The sequence below is a fragment of the Simochromis diagramma genome, unplaced genomic scaffold (assembly GCF_900408965.1).
Source record: "Simochromis diagramma unplaced genomic scaffold, fSimDia1.1 OVJJ01000717.1, whole genome shotgun sequence".
Classification (NCBI taxonomy): Eukaryota; Metazoa; Chordata; class Actinopteri; order Cichliformes; family Cichlidae; genus Simochromis; species Simochromis diagramma.
Genome location: NW_024387503.1, coordinates 434,887 through 450,059, shown reverse-complemented (window position 1 = coordinate 450,059; position 15,173 = coordinate 434,887). Strand labels below are relative to the sequence as shown.

The 15,173-nt window shown below is 44.2% G+C and overlaps 1 long non-coding RNA gene across 1 annotated transcript; it reads right to left on the bottom strand.

The window, feature by feature from the left end:
- Positions 1-14,045: 14,045 nt before the first annotated feature.
- On the bottom strand, positions 14,046-14,827 carry LOC120725756. Its single transcript, XR_005694204.1, has 3 exons — positions 14,779-14,827; positions 14,533-14,625; positions 14,046-14,438 (listed from the first exon to the last, which is right to left on the bottom strand). It is a non-coding gene; the product is annotated as an uncharacterized LOC120725756 (long non-coding RNA).
- Between the last annotated feature and the right edge of the window lie 346 nt (positions 14,828-15,173).

Here is a 15,173-nt window from a genome sequence, read left to right as displayed (position 1 = left end):
ACCCTGCAGGTGTGTGTGTGTGTGTGTGCACGAGGGTGTTGTATCTTGTTTTTTGACTCCGAGCCCAGTTTCTGAGCTTAGCTCCACCAGCTTTTCTTTGCATACGACCCCTTTACAGAATGCAAGACATGAATGCAGCACACTCAGATGCTCCTGTTGTACTGTGGAAAAATGAGTGCAGTGTCAGTGTTTGAAACTCCTCCTGTATTTTCTCTTTTCTGATTGGCCAAATATTTAGACTTTTCTTGCCTCCTGATGATTTTATGCACTAGAACATTTTCCCAACTTACATCATCATTCATCAGCTTCCTGTGACGTGTGTTAAATGTTTTTATTTGGACTGAAATGTTCCAAAAGCCCCGTTAAACATTTATGTGTCACAGTAAACTCAATAAAAAAAAACCCTGCTGCTAAGTCTGGGGATTTTGAGCACATTTCATAGACAGCGTTTTACCCAGAGGACAATGCTGTCTTACAGTGCTGGGAAAAAGCATTCCTTCAAATTTTAATATTAATCCAAAATAGCCTGAGTAAATAGAAAATGTATTTTCTAAATGATGATTTAAACTATCACAAAAAGTTACATTTATTGAGTCAACAGAAAAGAAGTGATTAATGACAATTAATTTATGTTTTAAGGTGGGCCAATGTCTGTTTCGCAGCAGTGTAGATAGAGTAAGCTTGTGTGCTTGTTTCAGACAAGAAATATCTGTTAAAAAAAACTGTTGTTTTCAACTTCATGCATCTCTGCAGTTACAAAGAAAATATTACTTTCATAAAATAATGCGCTCAAATGTTGTGCCAGCTTTTAAATGAGCCTACATTTTGCTAATTGTCCGAGATGCAGATCTGCAGCTACATCCGTGCAGTTCCTCAGGTGGCCACTTGGCCCTGGCTCTAAATGCAAGTCAGTCTCCAGACTGCAGGATACACATGCAGGATTTATTTAAATAAACTCCAGCGTTGAAAAGACAGTAATAATAAAACCGTGGTGGAAGCCAGAAACCCACCATGGTGGTAGTGTTGACTTTTTTAAATGTGGAATTGCAAAATCAATGGGTGCTACTTCCATTTTTTATATACAGTCTGCAGTCATGACCTGAAACCTGTTGCGGTTCAAGCACAGAAAAGGCAGAAATGTAGAGCTCTCTCTAATAGACTTGCAAAGCAATGGAGGCTCTGTTTGGGGTTCATCATAATGTAGTCTGTCATTAGGAGCTGGTTTGCTTCCCTTTTAGGCCGCTTTGAAGAAGGTCCACAGGTTGGGTCCTGGGTCCAATTCCAGTCTCTCCAGCCTGGATATACAATTCAGGGGAATATTATTTTCAAGCATGTGAAAGCCAGTCGGATTTGTAAAATGTGCCCTAAAATCCACAAATATGTGTTCAGATGTAGACTGTGATAGAAAAGAAAACATTTGATTAGATGATGAGAGAAACATTTGCTGAGAAAAACATATTCAATGAAAGCACCGGAAGGCATTTCATTAGGAGAGAGTGTTGCTCCATGCCGCCACATTAAAAATATGAAAAACTCTTAATCCACAGAAAGTGACTGTGCCTGTTTAAAAGCGGCACCGGGTAAAGGTGAAACTGTAATGTTTGTGATTAATTATTAGATTATGCAGAGGGTAATTAAAATATCAGTCAATATTTACTGGGCCATATGCCATGGGCGCTTTTGCAGCCATGACTCGCCTGTGAATTGTAATAGCCCAAACAGGAGGTGAAAAGCACCCTTTGGCGGGTATCTCCCTAATGCTCTTACCCATCTGTCGATGCTCAGCCCGCTGCCGCGTTAACATAATGTTTTGTTTATGATAACGGTGTTAATTCAACACAGGCTTAGGTGCAAAGTGGCAACGGTTGAGCTTTACCGCCATTTATTCCACAATATTTGCATTTGGCAGGGAGCCTACACCGCGCCACTCCTCCCCTCTCCTCCTCCTCTCCTGCATCCACAGAAGATGACAAGCAGCAAACAATGAGAGTCCAAACCGGGCTTAGCACATATTCTTCTGCATGCTGCACAGCGTTTCTATTTATGTGTGGATTACTACTTGCTCTGAGCATCACAGCACATATGTGTTCCTCCTCTCATCTCCTCTCTTGTTTTTCCTTTCCTTGCCTTTCCTTTCCTCATTCCTCCCCTCTCTGTCTTTGGGTTGGAAAAAAACCCCTAAGCCCGACACTTCCTGTCCAAACTCTAAGAAAGCCACTTCAAAGAGTGTGAGCCGAGATGATTTATGGGAAATGAGTTTCAGACAGGAGACTTTTTCTCTCTTTTCTCGTGCCCTGGACTCTTAGCGGTAAGCTCTGCTTGTTAACCCAGATTTAGATCTCTACCCTGATGGAGCCCATAAAAGTGCTGTGGATTTATATAATGTGGAGCGTAGCCACGTGCCTCAGGTCGCCCTCACTCACTGCGTCTCTTCCCTGTCTCCTGACCAGACCTGGACAATCTCTTTTAAAGGCTTGGATTGAGGCTCTGTACTACCTGAGGCTCCACAGCTGGAGGAGAAGAAAGAAGGGGACCGCACACCACATTATGAGATCTACAGGAGTTTAGACTTCATTCCACAGGTTTGGACTTCCTCTGCACACGTTCCGAGTAATAGATGGGACATCAGACAGACATATGTGGGTAATAATAAGCTTTTTTTTTCAGTTTGATGGTGAAAATCTTTCTAAAAAAGAAGAGACTTGACAAGTTTTATTCTGAAATACTCACCGCTCCCCCACTGCACACTTTATAGTATTAATGAAAGAGTAAAATGGAACAATATCAGCTACTTGGAAGATGAATTGAAGAGACTGACAAAACAGAATCGGGCCTAAATACACGTCACAATTTCCTGGAGGAAGTGTCTGAACAAGGACTTTACATAACTCAAGTCCTTCATTTGAAGATTCCCCCATTTGGTTTTCTTGTTTACAAAATTACTGTTTGCATTTACTGTCACCATAAGTCATTATTTACATCAGGAGTTCACAAAGTTTTCAAGAACATCTGGGTGTAAATGCCCACATCAACATTATAAGTGTTTTTTAGTGAGTTTATGCTAGGTAGGATGTGACCATATATTCTGCGATACATTATGCTCTATTTGGTTACATTTTTTCAATTCAGTTTTCTCTATATAGTGCCAAATCTCAACAGCAGTTGCCTCAAGGCGCTTTATATTGTAATGTAAAGACCTTAGGATAATACAGACAAAACTTAAATGGTCAGATGACCCTCCTAATAGCAAGCACTTTGGTGACAGTGGGAAGGAAAAACTCCCTTTTAACAGGAAGAAGCCTCCAGCAGAACCAGGCTCAGGGGTAGCCATCTGGCACAACCATCTGGGGGTGAGGGGTACTTTTTGGGAGCCATGTTGATATATTAAGTTATGAATTAACTGTGATTAACAGGGTTGCACAAAAAGTTATTAAATTTTGATATTTTTTCCCCTTAACAAATGAAATCATGATTTAAAAACTGAAATTTGTATTTCTTGGGTTATTTTTGTCTAATATTACAATTATTTTGATGATCTGAAACATTCAAGTGTGAGAAATTACCAAGGCGGTAGCGTATTATCAGCCCCTGAATCACAATGGTCATATCCCGCAAGTGGAATATCAGCCACAGTGCAATCAAGGAATCAAGCAGATCCCCACCTAATCACAGCAGGGCAGGGAAACCAGGTGATTACCCTCTCCGTCAGAGGATAGACTTTAAAGTTCTGATGCTGGTCTATAAAGCTCTGAATGGTTTAGGACCAAAATACATCAGTGACCTCCTGACCCAGTATGAACCTTCCAGATCCCTCAGGTCACCTGGATCCGGTCTTTTATCAGTTCCCAGAGTCAGAACCAGACACGGAGAAGCTGCATTCAGCTTTTATGCTCCTTATATCTGGAACAAACTCCCAGAAAGCCTCAGATCAGCTGAAACACTCAGTTTATTTAAATCCAGGTTGAAGACTCACCTATTCTCAGCTGCATTTGAATAAAGCACCAAATCCACACTTTTAAGCTTAAATTTCAAAACTTACATTTAACTACTGATTTTATCTACTGTTCTGATTTTATCTGTTTTGATTTTATATACTGTTTTGTTTGTTTGTTTGTTTGTTAATTAGTTAGTTTGTTTGTTTGCTTGTTTTAATCAATTTTAAATCATGCTTTTTATTTGTTTTTGTTTCTAATGTCTCTGTAAAGCACTTTGAATCACCTTGTTGTTGAATTGTGCTATACAAATAAACTTGCCTTGCCTTTGCTTGCTGTCCCACCTCTCAGCGTCACCAACTCGGTACTCCAAAGTAGTTCCTTAGAGGAGTCACTGAGTGGTTATGATACCATTTCACAATGTGCAGATTGGTTTCTCCAATCAGCAATCTTTTGCTCTGAAGAACCACGTCCTTCTTTCTTTAATTCAGCATTTCCCATCTGTTGCCACAAACAGTAACAGTGTAATGAAGTCCCTGTTGAAGTTGACACTTGTGCACCAGTTGACTGAGGCCAGGCAGGGGGCAAGATTGCCAATTTCTTCCACATTTGGTGGCTCAGTGGTCAGAGTGGGACACCGTCAGAGCCCATATTCATTGGTAGCTACTGGGACACTTGGCTGGTTTGTACCAAAACACATGGTTCTTATATCGCACTTTTCTGCTCTACAATACGCCTCATTCACTTAGGTCCTTTTTAACTCTACACCTCAGAGCTTTAGCTTACACTCGCACATCGATGGATGCAACTTGGGGCTCAGTTTCCTGCCCAAGGATACTTTGGCATGCACACTGGAGCAGCCAGGGATTGACCTCTACCAACCTGTATCTCCACTACTGCCAACCAACTTCTACATAAAAACCTCTACTTTCTGACCACCAGCACATGTATAACAGTACCTAGGTGATTTGTTCGTGTCACATTCTGTGGTATATAGATTTGGCTGCTCTACTGCTGTTATAACAAGTCATGGATGACTCATTTGCACTCCTCGTGCTCTACGTTATATATCAAAATTCAAAAATCAGTTTTTGGATAGAATAAAGGTTGATGACTGGCTGACTCCAGATTTAACCCAAAAAAACAACTTACGTGGTGCTTGGTGAGATGTTGGCATTCATTTCCCTCTTATGTGGCTCCAGCTTGTGTATGCTACATCCTGTGTATAATTTCTTTTCCCTCTGCAATTGATGGCTCAAAGCACAGGTCTAGGTCAACTTATTCCCTTCACCAGGGTAAAGAAGTGTAGCTGCTGCGTGAAGAATCTGCCAATCAATCAAAAGTATCTTTTTAAAGCTGCTCCCCTACCACGCTCTTCATCATTACGTGTATTCGTGTGTGCGCTTTTCCAAGTGTTCAGCACACCTTCAAATCGAAAGCCTTTGGACCGGAGTCAAGAGACTGCCCTCCCACCACCACCACCACTTGGCATCATTAGAGATCTGATCCTCTAATCAACACCAACAAACACACTCCCATCCTCCTCCTGCTCCTCCATCCTGTGGCCCAGCCCCGGGCCTGGCAGCCTGCTGTGGAGAGCAGACGAGATATTGGTTGAAGGGGCGGGGGTGGGTGCTGCTAACCAGGTGGGTGATGATGAAGGCAGAGCTGGCTGCATGCTGGGTGGTGGTAGTTTAGTGAAGGGGAGTTCGCTAAAATTCCAGCTCAGTTCCACTGACATACACAATGGCTGTGCCTGCTTTCTGTTCAGCAGCTCGCTGCACAAGTTATTTTCTGCTACACTTGTAAGCCAGAGGTGGATTTTTGGATTTACGGAGCAGGAAGAGGTTGCTTGTGTCATAAAGAAAACACGTACTGGTCAGAATTTCTTTCTTTTTTGAAGGGAAGGGGGGAGGGTGTCAGGTGTGTAATTTGAGACAAACAGGGACCCAAACACAAACACAAAGCAGTGTAACCAAGAGGAGCGAGTGACTCAGCCTCAGGACTCGCTGCCTCAGTGTTGGGCTCTCCAAACCCCAAAGCTGGGGAAACAAAAACACCTCACTTTTCTCTTTAGTTCATCTCCAAATGTTGAAGTGTGTAATCCCTGTCCAAGTCCTCAGCCACGCTGCAGAGTGATGAGGAGACAAGCTGAACGCTCTGAGCCCCCTAACAGCACATTTCCATCACTGTTATGGCACAGTTCAATCTCAGGTGACTAAGAGACTCATTTAATATCCCACCTCCTCTCTCTCTCACACACACACACGCAAACACACACATACAGCTGCTATCTGGAGAGCGCGAGAGCTGCAGTGTGCAAACATCTGGCTGATGTCTGAAGCGTAATTAGCATTTAATAAAAGAGGCTAATAAGGACTTACTTTGAGTAGTGAACAGCTGAACAAAATCAGTCAGAGGAGGACATCGACAGGCTGGCGGTCTGATCTGACTGATAAAATGTTTGACCTACAAGCTGCTCCAAACTTTCTCTGTCAAGGGACTCAAAATAAAATGTTATGTGTTGGCAGAAAGAATGCAGTCCGCAATGCAGGGTTCATATCATTCTCTGGATGACTTTAGCCATGCTGCTGGCAGTTGATTGGTCAGCCACTTCTACTCCAAGGATATGTCGTCCCTCAGCTTTGCCACCAACAGGTTGGCGTTTGTGGTAATGTTGTGTTAAACCTTGTGTCTTATGAAGTCTGTACACTTCTTTTAAGCACTTGCTCAGCAGGCCTTTATTTACCCCAAAAATAAAGGCCTTTGAAAATAACTTTGCCATAAATCACACAATGAAACCGGAAGATAATTAACATGTTTTTTTAAATGTTAAAAAAGGGTTAAGTCTTTGTCCATGGAGTGGACACTACACGGTCAGCCTATTACTGTAAATGTAAACTGTACTTTAGTACCATTTATGAAATTTAGGCGTTACTGTTGTTTCTGTTATAGCCTCACAGTCAGAACAGTTAAACCATTTATCTCTGATGGCCTAGTTGAAGATCGTGGCTAAGAAGCTCCACTGTGATGACCGTAAGTGGTGAAGAAAACAGAAGGTGCATCGTTTCAATTTAAATAAAATTGAAATTTAAAAGGCCAAAATTTTCCTGAAAAGACAGGTTAATGACATAACTGTTGAGTTAGTGGGTGAATGTGAGTTTTAGACAGACTTTTTCCTGTACCAGAGAGCTTTATGTGAACTTTTTGGTGATATGACTACAGAAAAAACAAAGTGACTGACTTGGTGAACTATTTAGAGTTAGTATTCCAGGACAAACGTAGTAACCTAATTCCTTTTTCAGCCATTGTGTGGATACAGTTCCTTAATTGAACCCTGTGCTTTCTCACTTATTTGGGACAATCCAGATTTTCAGTTTAACAGCAACACTTCACTTTACAACATGGGAGCAGAAAGGAATCTCACGTCTTCATCACATCTTTCTTTTTTTTTTTTTTTTTTTTTTTTTTTTTTTAATGACATCAGAAACAACAGTATGCGACATTACGTGATGGCAGAGCTTCAGTTCATCCTTTGTCTTTTTTTTTTTTTTTTTTTTTAATTTTTTTTATTTATTTATTTTTTTAATAAATAGGACAGGGGGAATGAATGAGAGAAAGAGGGGGAGAGAAAGAAAGAAAACCAAAGGGGAGAAGAGACGGTGAGAAGGGGGGGGAAGAGAGAGAAAAAAAAAAGAAAAAAAAAACAAAACAAAAAAAAACTCCTGGGTCACCTGTATGGAGAAAAAAAAACAAAAACAAACAAAAAAACAAACAAACAGAGGAGACAGCAAACAACAAAGAGCAACATAATAATAGAGAAAACAAAGCACCATCACAATAAACTAGCTAGTCATAGATATCAATAGTTACTAAATAATAAACGATATTGTGCAGCACGCAAGATAGACAGCGCACAGTGTGCTTTGAGGCAGCAGCCAAGAAAGCTTTAGTCCGCGTCTGTGAATACCCATGTGTACACCTGTGTGCATACCTGTGTGGATCAGCATGCTTGCATTCCAAAGGTTTCTCCATGTAATGATCTGCTAGGGAGTGTGGGGGGGCCACAGCCCCGTCCTCCAGGGTGTGAAGCGGGTATGGAGGAGATCAAAACTCCAGACATCCAGAGGCCCCCAGAACACAAGAGACCATGGAAGACCAACAGAGGGGCAGCCGCGCCACTGTTCCAGTAAGAGCTGAGGAGAGTCCCAGATGAGGGCTCGCCCAGCAGCCGCGGAGCAGAAGCCAGGGGGAGTTGCAGTGACGCGCCCGTGAGCTCCGCCGGCCCCCAGCTGTGCCTGAGTGACCGAGCCCCAGGCCGAGAGGCCGGGGGCACCCCATCTCCAAAGGGGCCCGAGCGAGCCCCAGGCCCCAGGCCCCGACAAGCGGCCGCCAAGGAGTGAGCCGGTGTGTACCCAGACGCCCACCCCCAGACACAAAGAACCACCAACACACCGACACCTGAGGGAGTCCGCCACCGGCAGGGGAAGTGGTGGTGGGTGGAGATAGGCCTCCATACCTTGGAGGGCCTGAGGTGTCCCCAGAGAGGTGGCGTCTGATACCCAACCTGACATATAGACACAGACATACAGGCACACACAGACACAAACATCCATTCCCACCCTCATGCTCTCATATGCACTCACTCCACACTCAACCAACGTGGAGACAGACATAAAGAGACGCTGTACACACAATCACACTCCCCAAGCATACTCTACAAACCGGGTCTAGGTACCCTTGCCCCTGGAGGGGGGAATTGCACCCAGACCCAGGTGGTGTTACCCTTTTCCCTGCGGTGGGGAGAGGCAGACCACCCCGACTCCACAGCAGCAGGGAGGCCCCACACCCCAGACCGCAGTCGGACGGCCAACTCCTCCTACTAGCCCTCCCGCTCCAGCAGGCCGCAGAGAATGGGGGTGGGAGAAGACTCCAAACCTCCCTCCACCCGCTCATTGTAGTGTTGATGCATATGTGTTCTAAGGTGCAATTAAAACCCAGGAGGGCATGGAGCTACCTGCCAAGGAGCAGCAGGTAAGCACATAGTCCCTCCTGCTAGCCCTCAATGACTAAGTGTATTTAAAATTGAGAGGTGGGCAACGACGTCAGGGGTGAGGTATACACCCTGATGGTAATTTGGACTCCGTGATTGTGCCCACCCCCAAGATCCTATATGTATGTGTAATGAGAGTGTGAATAATGTGAATGTCTAAGTTGTGGGATAAAATTGAGGCAGAGGCAGCCAGAAGGGGACAGAGGGGGGGGTAGCCTCCTCTGCACCCTGGTGACATACCCCTACTCCAAGGCCCTGCATGTGTGGGTGGTTGTGGAGGAGCGGGAAGAGGGAGGCAGCTGGAGATGGGGAGGGAAGGAAGGGAGGGGCAGGTAACCCCTCCCTGGGGCCAGCTCCCCCGCTGACCCCAGTAGGCACTCCCACCCTCCGCGACCCGCCAGGGAAAGGGGGCCCAGGCCCATCAGACCGGGGCCCAGTGCAGTAGCGCCCCCCGGCTCCACAGAGCCCTGGACAGTCCACCCAACCCCACCACAGAGATCACATCTTTCATGATAAAAGTTCATGTCAGCCTCTAATCTGTTCCAGAGATTTGGATTAGACAGCCGAAATATTCTCTACCACCTTACAGTGAGCTATGAGTGTGTTCACCCGTGGCTTGAAACAACTCAAAAGCTTTCCTCTATCTCATCATTTGTGCTTCCTCAGTGAGACAACCGCAATTAGTCTTCCAACCAAACAAGCTAAACCCACACTCACTGCTTCAGCCATTGCCAAGAAAATAATACTTATTATTAGAAAATTAAGCAATCACTTAGCATTAATCACTGGTTGAATAATACCAATTGAAGAAATATTAGTGAAAAGAGTATCTGCCTCCTTAAAAAATTTATTACGTTTGATTTGGCCGACTGTGCTTAGTTTGCACGTACGGGCCCAGCCGTGGGTCTGGTGGGCTTGTTTTCACCCCCTCCCTGATTTCTCTCTAGCCCCACCCCTTTCTGGTTGCTTTCCTCTGCCTCGCCTCTGTGACCGCAACTACTGCAGGAGATGTAACCGCCGGTCATAATTCATCGGTTACTTTCTGTCTCTCTGGAGATTCCCGGGTGGATGCTCTGGGCTGCCCTCTTTCTTCTGCTGGTGGGGGCGGGCTAGAGACTCCTCTGGGTGCCGGATCTGTGGGTCTGTGGGAGGATGGGGGGTCAATGACTCTGCCTCTTCTTTACTATCTCTCAACAGGTTGGTTTGACCTCACCTGTCTCGCTTCTTTTAATCCACAGCACTAGTGCACTGACACATACGAGTCATAACTATACTGATGCAGAGCAGAATACGACTCACTGTAAGTGGTGAGGGTAGGCTGGGATGGTGGTAGGACTATCTGCGACTGGCTCGTTTTCTCCTGTTCCACCTGCCATCAATTTTAATGCAACTCACTAAACCACTTATAGGTGGGGCTCACACCAATCAGGCATGAGGAAAATGTACTTAATTAACTTTAAGAATTTATAGATGTCCCCAATCAGGAAGCTGGATAACATACATGATTTAAATATATATTTATCCAATTTTTTAAAAAACTAAAAAACAGCTTTTGGGTTGGTCCGGCTTGGTGTGAGTCCTGGGGGTGGGGGCTGCGTCGACCGCCCGGGCGGGGCTGGATTAATGCAGGATATGTCAGGGGAGACTGCCAGATCCTGCCAGTTCTTTCTGACTTGGCACTCTGGCTCCCCACCCTTCCCTTCCCTTCCCTTTTCCTTGATCTGCCTCCCATGTTGTCATGGGCTGGGTCTGTGACCCAGTGTTTGAGTTCTTATATATTTTGGTATTCATTTGTGCCCTAGTTTAGTTCATCTAGTTAATTTCGAGGTTGCTGTTTAGTCCTTTGTTTCTTAGTTGTTTGTATCATCTCCTCCTGTATTCAGGCTCCCTGGTCCGTGCGTCTACCTGTCATACGTCATGTCTGTGTGGTTATGTTCAGTTCAGGTCACGTCTAATCCCCATGTTTCCTGTTTTACTTTGAAAGTCTGTGTCTAATGTCAGTGTATGTAGTTTCACTTTCCCTGTCCTGTCATTAGGTTCATGTGTATCAGCTGTTCCCCCTCATGTGTTTCCACTTCCCTTGATCATCCCTTATGTGTATTTAGTCTCTGCGTTTCATTCATTCAGTCTGTGTCGCGTCGTCTGTGTTCCCACCTCCATGTTTTCACGGTCAGTCTTTGCGGTTATCACCATAGTCTCTGAGTCTTCTTAGTTTGTCACAGTACTAGTTTTCCCAGTTTAGTTATAGTCTAGTTTAGTCACGCTATCCCTGCTTTGTTTGTACACTTTGTCTTCAGCCATAATAAAGGCTCGCTTTCTGTTAAGTTCACTCCCGTCTACTCACTTGTGTACGCACCTGGGTCCATCACACACACCACCACACGGCCTGTCTCCACAGACCGTGACACATGTATTGTGTTGGCCTGTGTGATGCATTCCCTCCGTGCCCACTGTCCCGTCCCTTCACCCAGCTCACTGGGTTGGGGTGAGTGCCTCTCGCTTCCACGATTGGTCGGGGTCTGAGGCCTTTGGGGGTGGGCTGTGGCGCCTGGGTCGTGCTGGCCGGGTCTGTTCGGTGTCCCTCAGCTTCTGCAGTGTTCTGGGTCCTTACTACATCTGTGATGCTGTGCTGGTGGACACTAGCTCTCCGTGCAGACTTTCATACATGTTTCTCACACAGCACACTGATGTTCTCGGCTTATTGGTCTTTACTATTGTTTTCCAGACTAGGGATTCTGGGCTCATGAGTTCTCATCATCAACGCTCTTTGTTATAATGTTTGTGTTCCAGTGACTCGGGTGATCTTGATGGGGCTGGTGATGCTTGAATGTTTGGTTTTTGGGTCTCATCAGGGTGCACCTTTAATGGTGCGGTTATTATGACATACTGACACAACCTCACAAATGTGCAGCTTCTCTGTCTCGGGTCCATACATACAGCTAATGGACTCAGGGGATAATCTGCAGGTGGACAGTGCAGCTGTCACAAACAGATAAACAATATGACTGTGTATTTAAAAACTAATTCAGTGACTGTGCAGCTGCCAAATGAAATCTTTAAATCCATAACTGCTCTACAGAGTTTATTCCATCATGTTCTGATTAAACTAGCAATCACACGCTATTTAATGCTACCATACTGCCAATAAAAACAATCATATTTATAGTCTGGCATCAAATGACATCTCACCTTTCAGTTTGTGCGTGCATTGCAATCCCCTGAAACACATACTGTAAGTCCATTGCAAACCTGATCCTGTCCACTTCCATGTTGTCCCCAGGGACCTCATCCCTGTTCTTTGTGTTGAGCTCAGCGTGCTACCTGGCCTGCTGTGTTCAGTGTGTGTCTGTGTCCTTTCCACAGCCTGATCACTGCTGTGATTTATCCTCAGTTATAAGGGCCAGAACACATAAATGTATATTTAAAACTTATAAACTCCTACCATACATAAAATGATTAAAGTCCCTGTTTTGGTTAACTCCCTGCCCACCTACCACAAATGGGTTTGATTTGTCAGTGCAAACTAGATCCAGGTGATGTTCCACGCTCTCTTCCAGGGCGGCAGTCGATCAAAAACAGGACATGTTTGAGTTTAATCAGCTCTGCGACAAACCTGGACACGCCTTAGACTTAGAAGTGTAGTTTCCCAGCGCACTGTACTGAGCCATTTTCGACCTGAACTCAATGTTGCAGCTTAGAGTTGTTTTATTACCACCTAGTAAGCACTAATTCAGCCAGGGATGCAGAATGATGCAAGCCAAAGCAATCCGCTGAGTGTGGGTAGCTTTCATCGCATTTCCATTCACCAGATAGCTGTGATCCTGCGCTGTCAGCTTTAAAAAGCTTATCAGCAGGGAAAGCACAGCAGCAGCGTTGGACTTGAGCGACTTCGAATTAAGATGTTACTTATTTTAATTGTACTGAATGTTTTTTCTCGAAGCAGTTAATTTGTTCCCTGAAAAGCAGGATTGCTTCTCTTAGGCTTCCAAATTTTAGGTTGACTTGATATTCCTGACATTTTTTACCATTTTAAAATCTCAAAGCAGGAATATTTTATCCAGAAACACATTAAACTCTGCTGGTGTTAGACTTTTAAACCTGCAAGAGTTTTTTTATGTCTCGTTTTCAAAAAGTCTGTTAACGATGGATACATTTTTTCAGCTCATTATTTTGATTGTCAGGATTACAGCTTTACTGTTTTGGTTCATGCCTCTTCTAATTTCCATAAATATCCCATATTTAATGATATTAATGATTTATATGAATATCACAATATTAATATTGATAATATCTAACATCCTGCTTTTAAGATTAGGCTTTAAACATTCCTATAATTAGAGGTGGATCAGGTGACCCTGACTCCTCCCTTATGCCGGGACTCCACCACTCTGCATTTAATCATTGGTTATTATTTTTCTCTGGCTCTTTTCCAGCTTCCACAGCCCATCGCTCCCAACTGCTCATGGCAGATAGCTGCCCCTCTCTGAGCCTAGTCCTCTCAGAGGTTTCTTCCTGTTAAAGGGAGTTTTTCCTTCCCACTGTTGCCAAGTGGTTGCTTATAGAGCAGGGGTGTCCAACTCCAGGCCCCGAGGGCCAGTGTCCTGCAGGTTTTAGATGGGTCCTTGATCCAACACATCTGATTTAAATGGTTAAATTACCTCATCAACATGTCTTGAAGTTCTCCAGAGACCTGGTAATGAACTAATTATTTGATTCAGGCCCAGGGTGAGATCTCAAACCTGCAGGACATCGGCCCTCGAGGCCTGGAGTTGGACATAGAGGGTAATCTGATTGTTGGGGTTGTCACTCTATGGTTATATTTGGTGTTTTTAAAATAAAATTGAATCAAATTGAAATTGAAATTGAAGAACATCAAGCCCCTGAAATCAAAAGGCAGCTGTTTTTGGATTCTTTTCAGGAATTTTAAGAAACTATACCAGAGCTTATTTTTAAATATGTCATATATTTGACTTTATTTTACCAGTGAAGCACTGAAACATCGCTCAAGTCTGTTAAATGTCCAAGCATGAAACCGTTTTCATGTTATCTTGTTTTTAAAAAAAAGAAATTTCTTTATTAATCATTGAACTACTGCATCAAATACTGTCCTTCTTTGAGATGCACTGTCATCGCAGTGTCCTGAAATGTTGTGGTTATATTATGGGACTCTTCCCGTTTATAATTCAAAGCCACACAGATTTAGTTGCCCTTAGAAAAGTGTCAGAATACACTGTGCATCACAGTTTGTTGTGTAGGGGGCTGCATAGCTGCAGACCAGTCAGGGTGCCCATGTTGACCCCCTTCTTCCACAAAAAATGACCAACAATGTGCATGCGAGCATCAGGACAGGACCACAGAGCAATAAAAGAAGGTATCCTTGTCTGATGAATCACACTTTCTTTCTTCTTTTTCTGGTGTGTTGCTTACTGGAGAACACCCGGCCTCAGGATGCACTGCAGGAAGAAGATAGTTGGCAGAGGCAGCGTGATGCTTTGGGCGATTTTGGGAAACCTTGGGTCCTGCCATCTATGTTACTTTGACACGTACCACTTGCCGAAGCATTGTTGCAAATCATGTACACCCTTTCATGGAAACAGTACTCACTGATGGCTGTGGCATCTTCCAGCAGGATAATGCAGCCTGTCGCAAAACAAAAAGGGTTCAGAATTGGTTTGAGAAGCACAACAATGAGTTTGAAGTGTGGACTTGGCTCCAAATTCCCCAGATCTCAACCCAATCGAGTAACTGTGGGACTGTGCTGGACAAACATGGAGACCCCACCTCACAACTTACAGGACTTAAAGGATCTGTCGCAAACATCTTGGTGCAGATACCACAGCACACCTTCGGGGTCTAGTGGAGTCCATGCCTCGATGGGCCAGGGCTGCTTTGGCAACAAAAGGGGAACCAACAAAATATTAGGCATAGGGCATCATGTTGTGTCTAACTAGAAGACTGGCCAAAGAGCACATACTCCGTCGATGTGAGTGCTCCCTTGTGCTGTTTCAAAGACAAACAGACAAAAGCACAACACGTGATGATCACATCCAGGGCTTACTATAAAGACAGTTTTTAAAATCTAAGCTTTACAATTTTTTTTTCATTTGCATCTGTAAAACTTTACTTCAAGTCTGAGCTGAACACATGCATGTACAAGTCCAATTTTATAACATCACAGCTAGCTTGGA